The sequence below is a fragment of the Balearica regulorum genome, chromosome 7, assembly GCF_011004875.1.
Source record: "Balearica regulorum gibbericeps isolate bBalReg1 chromosome 7, bBalReg1.pri, whole genome shotgun sequence".
Taxonomy (NCBI): domain Eukaryota; kingdom Metazoa; phylum Chordata; class Aves; order Gruiformes; family Gruidae; genus Balearica; species Balearica regulorum.
Window position 1 is genome coordinate 6,967,093 of NC_046190.1, and position 17,161 is coordinate 6,984,253.

Consider the following 17,161-nt stretch of genomic DNA (forward strand, 5'->3'; position numbering starts at 1 on the left):
GACAAGCTCAGCTCCTGTAGATGATTCGTGTGGGCTCATTGCTGTGTTTCACTAGCCATTAAATCAGTCTGCCTCCAGCAGCCATGAGCAGAAGGATGACCAATGTGTTTGGTAGCTCAGTGTTCGCTCATGGTGACTCCTGTTAGAGACTGGCTTACTTACAGGAAATTTCCCCAGAAGTGACTTTGATAGAAAAAGTTTGATAATTCTGTGCTTCAGACTCACAATTTGCTGGTGGCTTTTCAATGTATGTTATGAAGAGAGTATAAAGGACTGTGGTGTCATTGATGGGATGCACATAGCAGCATGGGGCAGGAAAGGAGGAATTCAGCTGTTGGATCCCATCGGGTGCCATCATGGGAAAAGTGCAGTATTTAGAGAGGACCCTGGATGTTTTGCCAGTGCTAGTTTTACTGCAGTGCTTTCCATATTTAATGTGGCTAAATGAGGCTGTCTCTTTAGGAGTGTGTCTGTAGGAAGAATGCTTCCTGTGTGCCTAGAAACTGCCCAGCTCTCCTTGGGTAAGAACTGAACGGCTAAGTTTAGAAAATAAACTATTTTTTGAGACAGCAGGTACTGTCTACAAGGTACGAAGGTTGTGCTTGGCAAGGGGGCACATCTTAGGCATTGCCAAGGAGCTCTGCAGTATTCAGGGCTGGGTCTCCAGTCTGAGCCTTGCCTGGTTCAGTTATGTCTGGAAGTTCCCATCCAGTGGATGTTTACTCTAATATAAAGTGAATTCACATCTCATTTCCAATTCTCTTTTTCCAGTGCTACTGTCTATTACATTCCCCTGAGACATTTACATGACCTTTATATTGATCCAACCTCTTTTTCAGAAGTGAGGTCTTGCTGTGTTTCGCTAGGGATCAAGTCAGGCAGCACTCTTCCAGGGGTTAAGCTTTTACTGCAGCTGGGACCTGTGATTTGATCAAAGGTTTTATACCTGCTTTCCTGCTCCTGCCGCAGGAGCGTAGCTTGGGCACTGCTTGTTTCCCACACTCGGGGTTTCAAACTGGCAGTGAGGGGAAAAAAAAAGTGCAGGTGGCAAAACCCACTAAAGCAGCAGCAAGAGCAACAGGTAACAAGAGGGGAAGCACATTTGCTCTACAAAGTCTTGAAAGATCTCTGGATGCCAGAAGAGGTGGCTGAGGAGACAAAATGGTCCTGAAGAGCAGAGAGTGAAGTCCAGCCCCACGGAGCACCGCAGGCTCTGGGTGAAGCCCTTCACCAGCACCTTCTCATTGACATCTTCCTCTTCTTCCTCTTCCCAAGGCAGCTGGCGCAAAGCAAGTTGAAGGGACAGCGTTTTTCCAGAGATGCTACTATGCTGACTGCTTAATTTAGCAGCCGCTTTCGCAGTTCCTCAGTGCCCAAAGCTGTTGAAAGAAGCCTCCATGCAGTGAGGGGAAAAAATAAACAAGTCAAAGGCTTCATTAGGGAACAAGTCCATCAGTCGTGGCTGGGGGTGAAAGATGAAGCCCTTTGCTTTCCTGGGGCTCCGTAGCAGGTTTTCCTGTCTTGTATCCTTTGCATTCACCTCACCTTGGAGTTGTTGCTGTTGACCCTGGAGTAGCTGCCACACGAGCATAAATTGGATGAGAGCTAATTAACTGTCAAAACCCAGGGCAAAAGACAATAAACCCCTGCTTCACCTCCTGGTGGGTTTTAGTCTTTTCTCTTTGATGTGACAGCTTGTCCTCCATTCCTTTTGCAAACAACTCACCATTGCAGAGGAAATGCAATACAGCAAGGCAATCACTTATCACCAGTGACAGCAAATAAACATGAAAAATGGGCTTTGAAATACTAAAGGACAATGATCAGAAAGGTTTCTTCTTTCACCCTAAATCATGATGTTTAGCACTCAGCTGTAGTATTATAAGTTATTTATAAATGTCTTGGCTTGTTAGGAAATATATGTTTTTATATAAAGATAAATAATGTTTTTAATCAGATGATAAATGTACATGTTCTGCATGGGGAGGGGGAAAATGGGGACAAACCAACCCAGACTCGGTATATCCCCATACTTATGTGGAGGCACCTAACCAATGAAAATATTGCAAAGTGACATTTGCTCCTAGGCACGTGTAAAACAAACATGTTTATATTGCAGGAAAGTGAATCAGAATTTCTGATGGAACGGTTTTCTGTCAGGAAATGCAGTTGCATCAAAATCAGAATATCTTACTGAGAGGTGTCAATTGCACAGATATTTTCAACTGAGGAACATTTTTGTTTTGCTTTGATAAGGTAAAATCCTTGATTCTGTGTTTGTTTGGATTCTTCACATAAAATGTTGATATACTTCAGGAGGATTTAATGTGTTACTTTTTTTTTGACATTCTCAGAACAAAATGTTTAAATGTATCAATACGGATGGGTTCAAAACTGGATTTTTTTTTTGACTGTCACTTCATAAGAAATTTTAGATTATTTTTTTTTTGGTTCTGATTCAGTGTGAAAACATGCCAAAATGTCAGTTTCTCATATGACAGAAATTGTGTTTTTCACTTAACTCCAATTATAGCATTTGAATTTTGAAATTCAAAGAAGCAGAGAGAAACAGGAGGCAGGAACAAGATGTGTTAAAATCACCTTTTTCCCCCTCCCCCCCGCACAGACACATGAATCAGCTTTGGCAAACTCAGCATTTTCCAAAGTTGTTACTGGAATTGGAATATCGGTGTATTATTATTTCCATGCTATTGTAGGCACATTCCTGGCAAGGCCCCGTGGGGATGTATTTCTTCTGGGGAAAGCAGAAAGCTCCGTCCCTACACCTGAACGCTGGATGCAACCTCCTCATCCCACCGAAGCAGGGGTTTTTGTGGATTCTCATTCCTCTGCTTGTTGAGGGTCTTGGGTCATTTTGCTGTCTGAGTGCTTAGAAGTAATGAAAGCTGCTGTTCTCTGCAGACTCTGGAGTATCCTGCTGACGGGGGGACTGTCTTATGGAGTAGTTTTGTTCAGAGCTGCTCATGACAGGTCCAGAATTGGGAGGGCAGTGAAGGTCTCAGAAGGCTGCTGTACCTAAAATGAACGAGCCCCCCAAACAGCAGCAATGGTGCATCTGCTGTGCTAGCAGCTTTTATTTAAAACCGATTCCCAAGTCTTCCACATACTATTTAACAGTGTGAGCGTGCTTGTGTGTGATTTGTTTTCTTTACAAAGAAGTTGCAACACACTGTAAAGCAGTCTGTGAACAGTTCTAAGTTCATATATTTGAGGTTTGGTTTGTCTTGCTCTAAGGTTAAGAGGTGTAATACCTTTGGAAGGCTTTTTTGAAATATAAAATTTTAGCTTTTTGTAAACACACAGGCAAAACAGAAATGCAGAAAAAGCCAGGCTGCAAACAAGATTACCATATTGCCTCAGAAGCCCCTTGCCACTATGCGCTCTTCTGGGTTATTTCAGATGTTTGGAGCTCAGGGCAGCCTGGCTTAGCAAGTCTTTAAGGGGGAAGGTAAATTATGCTGGAAATGAGGCTTTTGACAAATGTGATGAACGCAGATTTACGCCATATAAGATGATTTTGGTATTTGAAAGTGAAGTTCTGTGCAACAAAGGCATTATCTTACTTCATTACAGGATCTTGACAGGTTTTACTCCAAGAAGAAAATAATGTCACCAACTGTTGCAAGCCAGCCTGAATAGGAACTTGCTCATACTCTCCTTTTCTGCACTACTTCAAATTATACTGTAGTAAATTTGGGGCAATTCTACCGAGTTCACTGGGAAGTGACTTTGGATTTATACAGGTGGAATTAAAAAGTGATTTGGCCTGTTGCATTTGGATTTGTGGCTGATTTAGACATCTGACAGGGGAGCAGGTGTTAACACTATTTGCTAATCTGAACTACCAGAAATGGGAGCCCACACTAGGTAATGATGTTGGGGAAGTGATGAGGGAGAGAAAAAGATGCTTCTTGAAAACGTACCAGTATATCCCAGGCTTTCCAATTCCCACGTCCTCATCATCAGTGCAGAAAAGCATTGCTGGAGAAGCCGTCAAGCCCCACCAACATACTGGAGGTGGGACCAATCTAACGTTGGTATGGATGCAGTGCAAACTCCTAATGTAAGTGTGTGGTATCATTTCCATCTCTTCAGCAGTAGGTTTGTTCCCAGTAAGTAGCATTTGAGCTGTAGCTAATAATTAGGTCTGTTAGGGCTATCAGTCATGTGTGTTTCACTATAACAAACCAACTTTGACTAGTATGTAGATGTTTGCACATGTGCATAGGCAAGATGGCTCCTTGTATGACCTTTGAGACTTATTATATGAAGTCTTTGGCCATCCTGATATCATGGAACCTATTGCACTGTCCTTCCTCACTTCATAAAAGGTTCTGATTTGCTTTTGTTTTCAGGGTTTGTTTTGCTTTTGAGGGAGAGAGGAAGAGAGTATTTAACTGTGGTGAAAGAAGGAGGGGGGAACTGTGACTACATGGCTCTTCAGATGTGATTCTGTTTGGCTTCTCTGTGGTTTTCAGATGGACGGGGAAAATGAACTTGGACTGCAGATGGTTCTCAGTGTGGTAAACTGGCTTGCTGGGAGCCCCTTCTGAAATAAGCCCTCCAAGCTGGCACAGCTTCATATGGAGCATGTATTCAAGTATGGGAAAATAATCCGGCAGCACTGGAAAGCTCTGCAACTTTTGCACTGTCTTGTAAGGAGCAAGGTTGTGGTGCTGTGAGAAACTCGGGCATTGATGGTGGGAGGTGTTGAGGTCAGTGGAGTGTGCAGGCTGCTTGATAAGCTTTGAAGGCTGAAGTCCTGTTTCAGGGAACCGCAATTGTTAGAAATCAGGTTTGTCCAAATTTTATTGGCTTTGTTGGCTCCTTCAGGGTGACTTTTGGTAGCGCACAGCTATTAAATGCAGAGACTGACTCTGACTCCCAAACAGAAGAGAGCGACAAGAAGGCACGGTAACAGACTGTGGGGGCAAAGACGTGCCTCAGTAAAAGATTCCTTTAGCTGAACTGGAGTTGTGTTAAGTTCTTCCCTGAGGGCAAATACTTGATTTTATTTATGGCTCCTGAGCTGGAAGAAAGCTTTCATTTTAGAAAGGTTTCAGAATTATTTCTCTTCTCTCTCCCACTTGTTTTATTTAACTAGCTGTGGCACTGTGTATCATTTCACATGATAAAAACACTCTGTTATAGAAATCAGAAAAGAAATCAACCTTGTAATAAACTAAACTATCCTCCCATTTCTTGGTTTCCAAATCATGTAGTTGCAGAAATACTTATACGTCAGGCCTTTTAAACTTCCCAGCATTCCAGTATTCCCTTCCGCATAGTCCCTATGTTAGACCCAAGCCTTTTGAAACACATTTAACTTCTGAAAATAACCAAAGAGATTTTTATGCCCAAAACCTTCATGCTCCAACACTGCTTACAACTTCAGTAATGGGATAACTATGACAGGCAAAATTCCCCAGTATGACTAACATTGGGAGGGGCTCTAATCTTAAAGAAGTAAGGAGAAATGTGCTTTTTTCCAGTTAATGCTGACAAATGGTGGGCGCTGTTCCTTGTCACGCAGGAGCTGGTGTATGATGCTGGCTGCAGCAGGCTGTGATACTTCATGCTTTAGCAAGGGCCAGAAGCCAGCATGCTCCTTATTTCCCTCTGCCCAAAAAGTCTGTATTGGTACTACTGGGCTGTGTAAGGAATTGACCTTCCTCTTATTAAAATCAAATGTTGACCAGAGGATAAAGAGTACCAAGCCCTGTACCCCTTCATTATAGGCTCCATGTGATTCCTGACATCGCCTTGGTACCCTATAGGGGTACCCTATGCTCCACATAGGAAGTACAGGCTCTCCTGTATTATTTCCCGTGCCACCTGGCCCTGTGCTCTTGCATTCAGCTTGGTTGCATGCACAAACATCAAGTAATATTTGTGCTGCAGACTGATGTTAATCGTTCAGTTGAACTAAGTTATGATCTTTCCTTTGTCCTAGTGCAGCATGCCACATCAAGGTGGGGTGACCCATTTAACTGTTTGTAGCCCTGCTGAAATGCAGAAAGCTGGAATCTGTCCCTTCCTTCCCCTGCTAGCTCCCATTTCCCCACTGAGTCTCCCGTTGTTTCCTATTGAGAGCAAATAGGTAGGATACCCATGTCCTTGGTTAATGATATCTACCCCCACATGGAGCACTGAGAGTCATGTCTGTACTTAGAAATGTGAGCAGAAAGCTTCAAATGGGCATAACATAGATGAGGGCAGAGCTAGAGAAATCTTGTTTTACAGTCTTCCTTCCCCCCTCGCCAGCATCAGTAATATGAGGAGCCCAAGGGAGTGAGCTGCTGGGCAGGCTTTGCTCTTCCTCCTCTCTCTAAAGCAGCTTTTAGAGCCCAGAGGGGCATTCTCAAGACACTGTTTTGTGCTCAATTTTGCCAGATCCCTGCAAATGGCTCCACCAACCTAAGCCTGCTTTGTATGTCTGCCATCAGCACAGCCAGAATCCAGGAGTGTTGGTTCACTTTGATAATGTTCAGCTGCTTGGCCTCCCCTTTGGACTTACCACCCTTTCTCAGCGCTGCAGGAGGTCACTGCAGTGCGGGGCTGGAGGGGGCTGATTATCTGGCATGTCGTGTGGAGTGGGCTGCAGAGGTCGAGCAATGAACTGATGAACACAGTATGGACCAATGATTTGGGGTCTATGATCTGCACGATAACATACCTGTAATAGAGCAGCACAGCAGTCTGATTATCCGGTGGCTTCCCTAATGACCTCTGTTCAAGACTCCTCTCGCTCTTTGCGAAATGGTTCTTTTTGTCTCTCTTCAAGCTCATCTCTGAACCAGTCTTTGTGGCTGTCTAAGGTTTAGCTTTCTGCTCCATTTATTTGTTGTCTGTTCCCACTTAAATTGCCAGTCTTGATGCCATATGGCTCACTTAATAGATAAATAAGCCAGTGTATGTGGTGTAAATATTTCCTTACAAGTTAGATTGCAAATAAGGAAGTTGTTATTTCATGGGAAGAAATTGAGTTGTTAAAGTGAGATTAAGGAAAAAAAGTCTAGTTGAATACTGCTCTAAAGGACTTCACCCTGAAGCTTTTCAATGCCTGATTTTTTATTTTTTTTTTTTAAATAAACTAGATTTTTAATTACTGTAGCACTGCTTAAACCTGCCCTTTGGTAAGACTCTCTAAGATCTATTGTGGTGTTATAAATGGCAACAAAAGATCCAGCTCTCTTTTCAGGCAGTGGATATAGCATAAAAATCTCAGGTTTAAGAGTAATAAGATTATGTGATATAAATGGTATAATGGAAAATTCTAGGCAACTTGCAATGCATTTACTGCTGTACTGCCTAATACCCTCAGTTCAAAGCTTAACAAAGCTGCAAAGGCTAAAACAACAACCACCCCTCTCTCCCGTGAATGCGCTCTGGGAACAGCATGTAGCTTATTAAATTATTACAGATACTATAAAAGGATGTATCTCAAAGCTCATCTCTCAGATGTACTTGCTCATATGTGTACATCGAGTTAACTTGCTGGCAGGTTTGCCAAGAAATGCATATGGGAAGGAGAGGAGTGTTCTGATATTTACTGCCCTTAAAACATGGCCCTATCTGTTTCTTGAACCCTGCCCTCTCCACAGACTGCTTTAACCTGGCTCTGGAAACACTTGTGAGAACAAAGGTGTTTAGCTGGTGCTAAGGGAGAAGAAAGGTGCTAATGGGGGAAGAAGAATTTAGAGGGGTGGATGGGCTACAAACTTGTCCTCTTTGTAGAAATCTGGAGTAAAGACTTGGCTGGTCAAGATCCAGGTCAGATGTACGAAGATAGTTCAATGTTGGTTTAAAACCATGTATTTAATGCTCTTCCAGAGCTTAGTGTTAAATATTTTTTTGGTTTAAGAAAAGTTCCCAAGTATTAATGACTGAGCACAACTTGGATGTGGTCTTGCAGTACCACTGGGCAGGCAGCGATGGTGAGTAGAGTTACTGTGGCCATGCCCCAAGGAGGCTGAAATCACAGGGCTTCCCCCCTGTGACAAGGCAGTGCATTGCAGAGAAGGAAGATGAGGGAAGTAATATTCAGACCAACCAAAGAGAAGATCAAAGTTGAGCTATTTGTGAAACATGACGTAGCCTTAGGCGAGTTTCTAACATCTCAGTGCATGTAGGTTGCGCTCAGAAAAGTTCTAGCTCTTATCTAATGGAAAAAATTGTTCCTGCCACTGGCTGGTAATGGTCTTGTGAGTGGCGTACTGGAGCACACAAATACGAGTAGCATCTGTTGAGAGTCCAACTCTTGTGCATTTTGGTGCCCTTGAAATTTAGGCTTCTAGTGCAAGTATTGGCTTCTGAAAATAAACGCTCTGGCTGAGGCAGCCAGAGAATATTTCCAAGGAGAAGTGGCTGAAAGAGCAAAGCTGCAAGTGGTTTGGTTTAGTCTGCCTTTGAGAAGCCAAATGATGTTTGCCTGGGCTGCTGCAAAAACCCACTTGGGAGTTTGCTCTTGGAAGCAACAGTAACTCTCTGAGGGAGATGCAGCAGTGTGCTGCTGGGGTGGACTATTAAGGCATGGGTTTATCTTGTTTGAACGGGAGATGCAGCTGTTTCGGGTTTCCTGGGATTTAGCCACGCAGGATTTTGCCACTTAGTGTGAGCAGTAAGTGCTGCTAAATGGGGATCTTGGCAGGTGGCTGGGGCTGTGTTTGCAGCTGAATTACTGACCTGATACTGTCTTTGCCCTGTCTGGTGTTGGACAGGTTGAAATTAGTGCCAGTTTTATCATCTTTTGTTCCTTCCCCTGAGCACACACAGCTTCCAAGCACTGCTGGTACAAGTAATGCCAGGTTTTGAAAGCAAACGTCCCAGAGGCTGCGCTCACTGTCAGAGAGCCAGTTTCCCTGTCGGGGCTGGTAAGCCAGGACTACCTGGTGTAGCTCCATGGTCTCTGCATCAGCTGGGAACGTGCACTCCTGTCACCGAATTCCTGGCCTTGTTTCACTTACAGAATTAAAAGCACAGTGTCAGGGAGGAAGAGTCCACTTCTCAACATGCCGTCGGTCACAAAAGAGTTGGGTTCTCAAGAGGATTCCTGTCACCTGGTGGAGAAGACAGCGAGCACATATCTGGTCAGAAACCCCGACATTTTGGTTCTTTCAGACCGGCTGCTTTTTCCCCTCCTGAAGCCTGAAGATGTTTGAGTAACACCCTGGTATGGCATGTCGACTGCAATATTTCACTGTCGCTGTCAGTGTGGCATACAAGGCTGGTTGAATACCTTCTCTCTAAACTTCTTCCTCTGTGAAATTTTCTCTTTCTCTAACAGTCCATTTACTTTGCCACCAGGGATTTCCCCATATCATTTTGCAATAATTTTTGACACTAAAAACAATGCTTGCAAAACATTTGTCCAAGCCTCATAGAGCTAAGTGTCTATTCCACAGTGTCTCCTGTAACCAGGAGTGTCAGTGGAGCTCCCGCTGCAATGTTTGAAACTCAAAGGTTCTCCAGGTTGAATAAAGAGTGTAAAGAAATAAATACTTTTGTGCTCAGTGTCATATGTGCTTGGAATGATCTGCTGGCAGAAATTTAATTTTGTTTCCAGTAATTCGAGGTTATAGATAGGATTACATCTCCCAGTCAGAAAGAGACATTAATCAAGAAATAGGCCTCTTAATCCTCTTTTCAATTTTAATGAAACACTATAAAAATGCCTTTCACTGGGGGATGTCAAGTATCAGTTGTGCTTTGATTAACATGCTTTTGTGACAGGTTTACTGTTGTACCATGTACCAAGTTATTCAGCAACCTAATTTAAGCTGTCTGTCAAGAGAAAACAAGTATAAAGAGAGCATTATTTTCTCATTGGAGTTGCATTAACAGACTTGTGTATCTACAAACATTTTTTTTAAATGCTGGTTACTCTGCACCTGTTGTGACATTTTTAACCTTCAGAATAAATGGGGAAAGGCTGGACGTGACACAAATCACACTGTCCCCTGAATGGCAATTAGGAAAGAGATAAGAAATCGGAAATGATGTTGCAGCTGATATAAGCTAAGCACTTGCCTTTTGCAGCGAAGTGGAATTTGGACAAACTCTGCTGGAGTATAACGGATGTAAATCTGGGGCAATTGAGAGGAGCATTGGGCCCTGAATTTCTAATCCTCTCTTCTTTTTTCCTCTCCCCCTGCTGAAGTCAAAACACATTTTCAATGGAGGCTTTGTGGTTTGAGTTGTATTTGGCTTCTTATCTGCTCCGTTCTTTCTAATGTGGCTTGATTATATTAGATATGAACTTCCTTATGGCTGGAAGCCAATACCAGACAGACTATTCTCTCTCCTAGCTGTTGAAACCTGACAGGGGAATGCCAAGCCTTTTCACAGGAGTTGGTTTATTTTTAGAGAGGTTTTTTTCATGCCTCTTTAAAAATTGACCTCTTGAAAAATGATGTCTCCAAAACATCTCAAAGTAGAATATAGCTGGCGTCTGGAGTCTTCTATGCAAATACAGCCTCTTCCAGCTAATATGGCATGAAACCCCACAGGCTGCACTCACCAACCTGACACCCACCAGGTTTTAACAGCTCAGTTAACTGAGAGAAGTTTTCTATGTGAGTGGGTGCGATTGCACTCTCCAGCTTCGGAATGTGGATTAAAAGCCTTGCAGTGCACTTTCTATGATGTCGGCCGCTCTATGGACACAAGAAATCAATTACAAGATGGTCTTTTCCCTTTGAAACATAAGTGAACTCTCAGTCTAATTCTGATGTCTAATTGTCCCCAGGAGCTCGTGGCACCACACGCCTTGCTGGAGGGAAGGGCTGGTGGGGTTGCAGTGTCTTGAAGCAAGGGAGTCGGATGGGCTGCCGAGTCTTGCAGGCAAGCTCTGTAGAAGTGGCCAGTCCTCTCTGAACAGGAGTGTTTTTCTCTGTGTTTTTCTTGCTGGGGTACACCTGGGTCTCCCTTCAGCAGGGTCCTCTTGCCACTGGCCAGCAAGGGTTTTGCAGGAAGGAAGGCTGGGGCATGTTCTTGGCTGTCGTGTTTCCTATAGCACTGTGACCTGCTCAGGTCCCCAACCTCTACCTTCCTCTGCTAATCTGCCAGGGTGCTCTGTACATCCTGGTGACCTGAGAGGATGTTCAGGAGCCATTTGTAACATCTTAATGACCGTCTTAACACCTCTAATTGTAAAAGACGGGACAATTAGTCTCAGCATAGCAGTTTGAACAATTATGTTTGCCCTACTAAAGTGACAGAATATTCGTTAATGTAATGAGGAAAAAAAAAATCGTCTCCTTGGGATTTGTCCCTCTGAGGAGAGTGGCCTGGGTGTTGGTCTGCTTTCAGTTTCTTAAAAAAAAAAAAAAAAAAAGCAAGTTTGGGTGCAACTCTTGCCAGAAATGCTCAGCTGTCAAACCTATTTATTCCATGAAACACACTTATGGTAAGTGTGTGTCTACTCCTGCCTCTGACTTGATTCAGAGGGAAGAAGTCTAAGAGTGAGAAAGTGACTTAGTCTCTATTTTCTACCAGGCCAAAGAGTCTTGGGGCCTCATAGCTGACTCCTAAAATAAGGTGAGGGAACCAACTGAGGTAACCAAGGTGCATATATTTAGGGTCAGAAACTGCGCTGGACGTTGTGCCAGGTCTGAAAGCTTCTTGGTATTTACCCTACTCTTATGCTTGAGGTCTGTTCCAAAAGCCAAGTCGTTTTTCTGGTGGAGGCTATGTTTCAGTAGAGCCAACGTCAGCTTTGAAGACCTTGCTGTCTTCACTAAGACGGTCAAAACCTGAGGCAGCAGAGAGGATGAAGGGACCTATACAGGAAATGTGTGTTACATTTCTAAGTCTATTAGATTTTCCTGCTATGGGCAAGTAAAAGCACATGTGGATTGTTTTTGGCCATGAGACAGTGGTGTTCTTTTCAGTGGAAACTATGAAATAGTGAGTTCAGTCACTTGCCAGAATTGGGTTTGAAACCCTGAAACTAGCTTTCTTTAACGTGTTGGTTTGGTTACCTGCTTACCCAGTTGACATGGAACAAGTAGTAATTTTCCAGGGGTGTCTCACTTGGTATTTCCATCACAGATCTGAGGGACCCCATGGTATCTCTTTGGAGCTGCTCAAGAGATTGTGGTGGGACTTTGGGTGAAGGGCAGCCCTAAAGGCAGCCTCATTTTCCCAACCACCTTCATGTGGTATTGCTATCACACAACTTGCATGGTGAAGCTAAGGATCTCTTTAAACAAGATTTTACAAGCTTTCTTTTTTCCTGTCTTAACCAATGAACATCCTGGTACCTTGGATGAGGTGGCACTGGCCTTTTTTTTTTTTAATAAACACATCTGAAATCTGAGTAGTGAGGTTGTCGTTGTTTCAAAAATAGCTTCACTCCTAAGTGAAAGCTGTCATTGCAGATGTGTTTTAGCTCAGTGGAAACATCAAGACTGTGTTTGGGACTACAGGATCATGACATCTTTTTAAGCACAGTGGGAGACAGATGGGTGAGCTGCCAACTTGATGCAAAAACAATAAGAACAAATGAGCTTTTTAAAAATAGAACAATTGCATTTGAGAGAGGGTTGGAGGGGGGTGAAGTTGAGAGGGAAATAGTTCTACCATGATCCTATCCTGGTTTTATACTAAACAAAACATGTTGCAACATTGTCTTCGTTAGCAATGAAGTGACAAACTGGAGCATTTCCAAAATGGCTGGCTCCAAACTGCTTTCATATTGACCTGAAATGTCAGCTGCTATTATGTTCTGCTGACCACTGATTGCTTCCAGAGTAGCATTTTCTTCTGTGAAATGAAAGAAGTTTCATCTCAGTGATCTCAATGTCTCTTGGTGTTTGTGAAGTATGATAGTCATGGGAAATGATAGTGCCTTTATTTCAAACCACTTCGCAGTTCAAGTGAAATGAATTGTTAATCCTGAAGTTATTTATACTGTGAGAGTGTGTTTTGTGCAAGAACATTGTATCTGCTCATCTAGAAGATCCTCCACTTCGCCTTCTTATAGCCAGCAAACCAAGGTGGGAAGTGCCTCTAATTTATTTCCCTACCTTCCCACACATGTACACAGAATTGGGCTTTGACATAGCAACTTTGATATCATGCTCTGCAGGCAAACTTTTAATTTTTTCTATGGAGCTATGCAAAAAACATGCATATGGAGAAATGGTTCTGTGATCTGGTCTGTAATGGTATGTCGGAAAATGTGTTTTGTATTTTTTTAATCTTCTTTACAAGACAGGAGAATGTTCAGATAGTGTTTTTTCACATAATGCCGGCTGACGTTATGTGAAAACCTCTTGGCCTTTTACTGTCAGGGAAAGGAACTAGGTGATTTATTCATATTCCTATACTCTATTTTTCTGTAGTTATTACTTGTAAAGGACTCTTCCAAGCAAAAGTGAAGGAAGTAGGTCTATCTTTTTGGAAAAGATAAATAGATCTGTTTTCTGCTAAAGACCAGAATGAAATATACTGACCAAATACACTTACTGGATCTACTCTTGTAAAGTAACAACAACTAAATGATCTGTAAAATGTAGGGAAACTCAGAGGTTTTTTCAGAGACAAAAATTTCCTCTGCTGGAAAAATCCCACCTGTTGGGTTGGGCAGAATTTGATTGCCTCACTTGGTTTCTGTGATAATTGGAGTCCAAGAGGAAATGTGTTTGAAATTGGTAGAAGTGTGCAACGCTGATAAGGTATTACTTGGGCAAAGGAGAAACTAGCCCTTACATCTCTACTAATCAGTACCAGTGGGTTATTTTTCCGTGTCTTTTCTGAGAACTTTTCTTCTAAGAGAGTGACCATCAACTAAGTCCAGCCAAGTCAGTGTGTGGGCTTTCCCAATATCTGGGTGACAGTATAGGTGGACTCAGGAGATGCCTTGGGCCACTGCTGTACCCACTCATCTACCATTTTCCTCCTCCTCGTTAAGGTCCTACTCAACTCTTGTATTTCCTTCATTTGTGAAAGAACTAGAAACAATAAGTTTCCTAAAGGGAGAAAGAAGAGAAGTGTAAAGGGGAACAGCCGTGTTTTCATAAGAGGCTTTGACTTTCCTCTATTTTGTGTGTCTTAAGAATTAGAAGATGAAACTGCAGCACTTTGGCTACTATTTTGTGCAGTAAAATCTCTGACAGTTTTGTTCATTTGGACCCATTCTCTCTTTCTCTATTACCTCCCAATTAAAATTAAACTCAGCTTTTGGAAGGACCAAAAGCTTTTATGGGCATCAGGCTATTGCTTTATTTATTTTTTTGTAGGGAACCAGCTCCATTCTATCCAATCAATTATTAAGAAGAAAATAAAAATCTCATGTTATTTTCCGCAGCATTTCTATCAGTTCTGAAAGGAATGCTGAAGTGTCGCAAATAAAGATAAAACCAGCTCTTTGCTGGGGATGAGGATGAGTTGAATTGTTGGCAGAACAAGAAAAAAATGTTTCGTACTTGCTGTGCTTGATATTTCTGAATGCTGAGTGGGGATGAGGTAAATAGTTGAGGTGAACACGTTAAAGAGTAAATCCATAATATGAAACGCAAATAGTCCCTTAATAGTTGTGACAGTAATCTGTACGGAGAAAATAAACAATGCCTCAACCATGAGGAGGTTTCAGCAGAAGGACAACTGTTCCGAGGGTCTTGTGACTGGGACACCCAGAAAACAACTAGGGACGTTTCACTTGCATACAGACAATGAGTTATGTGACTTGATTAATGGCAGTTTCAATGCCTGAATTTGTCACCTTTCCTGAGCATTTGAATAACTGTCATCACGTTTATTAAGTGAGGCAGCCGGGACCCGTGCAGCCAGCCTGGCTTCCAGGCAGGGTGCAGCACCATCTGCGCACCCAGCCCGGGTCCCTGCCTGGCTTCCCCGTCTGACTGCTGTCCGCAGCCACGGTGGAGGCTGAATTCCCTGTTCTGATTAATGCTGGAAAAGATGCTCTTTGTAGCTGGCTTCCCAGTCCTGAGCAGAGAGAGATCTGGGCGCAGTTTCCTGACTGGATGATCATATATCCTTATAAACTGTAAACCCTTTTATTTCCTACATGGCACATCTATTAGTTTGCTAAGCAAAATCTTCCTTCTCCTAAGCTTTCCTACCCCTAGCAGTTCTCTGTTCAATTTTAGCCATAACTTTTGATGATTGCATTCTTTAGGTCTGGGACCCCATCTATACCACATCCCAGAAGTATGTTCTTCCTAATGCAGACAAATTAAATGATTAACGGCTGTCCGTAGTATGAGTCAGGCAGCCTCCTTGGTCTCGCAGAGAGCCTGGGATCCTGCTCTGTGCTTGCAAAGTGAATGGTTTGGATTGGGACTTTCATTATTTGCAATGTTACCTTGGGGGCCTCCTGTAATACCAGATACTGTAACAGACTGTTGCGGCTTCAAGCTATTTGGGAGAGTCAGGGAGAAGATAAAGAATTTTTATAGTTCCTATTCATTTTTTTTCACTTAATTTTTCCCTGGCAGTGGGTTAACGGTGCACCCATGTTAGTAGTAATAGTATTTTGGGTCAGAAGCAGTGTTTGAGACTTTTTAATTTCAGAATCACTTTGTTGGAACAAAATGGGTGCAGCTTTTTCTTGTCACTTGCCAAGCTAGGATGCTAGAGAAGGCATGGTTATTTTTCACCACTCTGCTAAGAAATCTGTTTTAGGCAGCTGCTGCTTTTATTATTGTAATAATTCATGGAGAGCACAAACAGAAGGGCACTGGGGGCTGGATCCTGTGTGCTGGATTTTGGAAGATGTTGTGCTCTTGGCTGTAAAGGGAGCGTGGGGGAGTAGCTCCAGCTCAGCCGAAAGCAACGGCACAAAGGGCTGTGCGGAGCGAGCTGGGAGAGCGCCGAGGCTGAGCCACTTCCCAAGATGAAGGGGCTCCTGATGAATGAAGCTATGACTAACTGGTGGCCTTTGGAGAAGATTGGTGCTTCCAAAGGATCTCAAAATAGCTTTGTTTACAAAACTTGCAAATAATTGAAATATTAGCAGCGCGATTGAGTCAGCCAGATGAAATGGTTTTACGGTTTTACAGCTGCTGTGATGATTCTTGTGAATCTACACGGGTCTGCCCGTTGGGAATTTCATTCCTAACAGTGGAAATAGCAACTCTTACTGCGAGTCAGGACTCACACTTAGCAGAAGGCAATTAGGGTGTTGGTAGCTTTAGTAAACGTGAGTCAGTGGAACAGCAGGAGTAGACTGGAGGGCTCCTGCTGCAGCCCAGGTCTCTGCCCGGCAGCAAGCATGCCTGTTTTCCTGAAATCCCATGGAGCCTTGGTTGGAGTCCATCCCCTGTTTTTCTCCAGTCTGGTCCCTTACAAGCATGCTCTTTCCCTTTCAAATGGACTGTAGTCCTCCAGAGAACTCCAAAACAACCAACCAGCCCTCCCAAAGCCCTTCCCAGGAAAAGGTAGTTGCTCAGCTGCATTTACTGGTGCTCTCCTGAAATGTCTGTCCTACAAACCATGTGTGAAGGGCACCAGGAGGGAACAATCCTTATCTTCTGGGAACAAGGGATGTCTGTACAGCAAAGCAAGGCTTTAGGGATGTATTTCTGCTCCCTTTTTGGTTCAAGATAGTGGCCTTTTTGTTTAAATTCGGTAGAGGTGAACAGATTCCCCAGGGTGAGTCTGTCCCATCCTTGGTTTTATCAGAGTCTACAGAGCCAGCAGGAATTTTGTTGGATCTCCTTGTTAAAATATTAGCTGCACTTCACTGGAAAGCCTAATGCTTTAAATTCTGCTGTAATGGCCTCCTACTCCCTGCAACTATAGGGGGAAAAATTCTGGCCAAATAAAGGATCTGTAAAAAGAAACATCTCTTTTTTATATGACACCCTGTTAGCCCTAATGACAGTTTTCTCTCTGTAAGTGCAGTAAAGTATGGAAATATTGCTGTGCTCTATGGTGCAATTTTCTGACTGTGATTTTCGTTGATAAAAGCCTTCAGAGAGCGCATTTCCCTTCCCACTTATCTGCCATCAAAAGACAGCAAATACATGAAAAATTCAGCTGTCACTCTAAACAAAATATACAATTACTCGGGGTTGATGTTTTAAGCAGAAATAATTTCCATGGCAAAAAAAACCTGCAGCTATTTTCTAAATGCTGTGATGTTTGCTTCTAGCTTTTTGCATTACGCATGTGT

General features: G+C 43.0%; 1 long non-coding RNA gene across 5 annotated transcripts in view; it reads left to right on the forward strand.

Moving 5' to 3' along the window:
- The window catches only part of LOC142602550 (uncharacterized), a 107,966-nt gene that overhangs the window by 55,697 nt on the left and 35,108 nt on the right, over nucleotides 1–17,161 (forward strand). Inside the window, exon 3 of one of the 5 annotated variants that reach the window (XR_012836294.1) lies at nucleotides 3,595–4,084. The exons of the other annotated variants lie outside the window; for them this stretch is intronic. This is a non-coding gene — a long non-coding RNA (uncharacterized LOC142602550). The remainder of the gene's footprint in view (nucleotides 1–3,594; nucleotides 4,085–17,161) is intronic. 5 annotated transcript variants of the gene reach the window in all.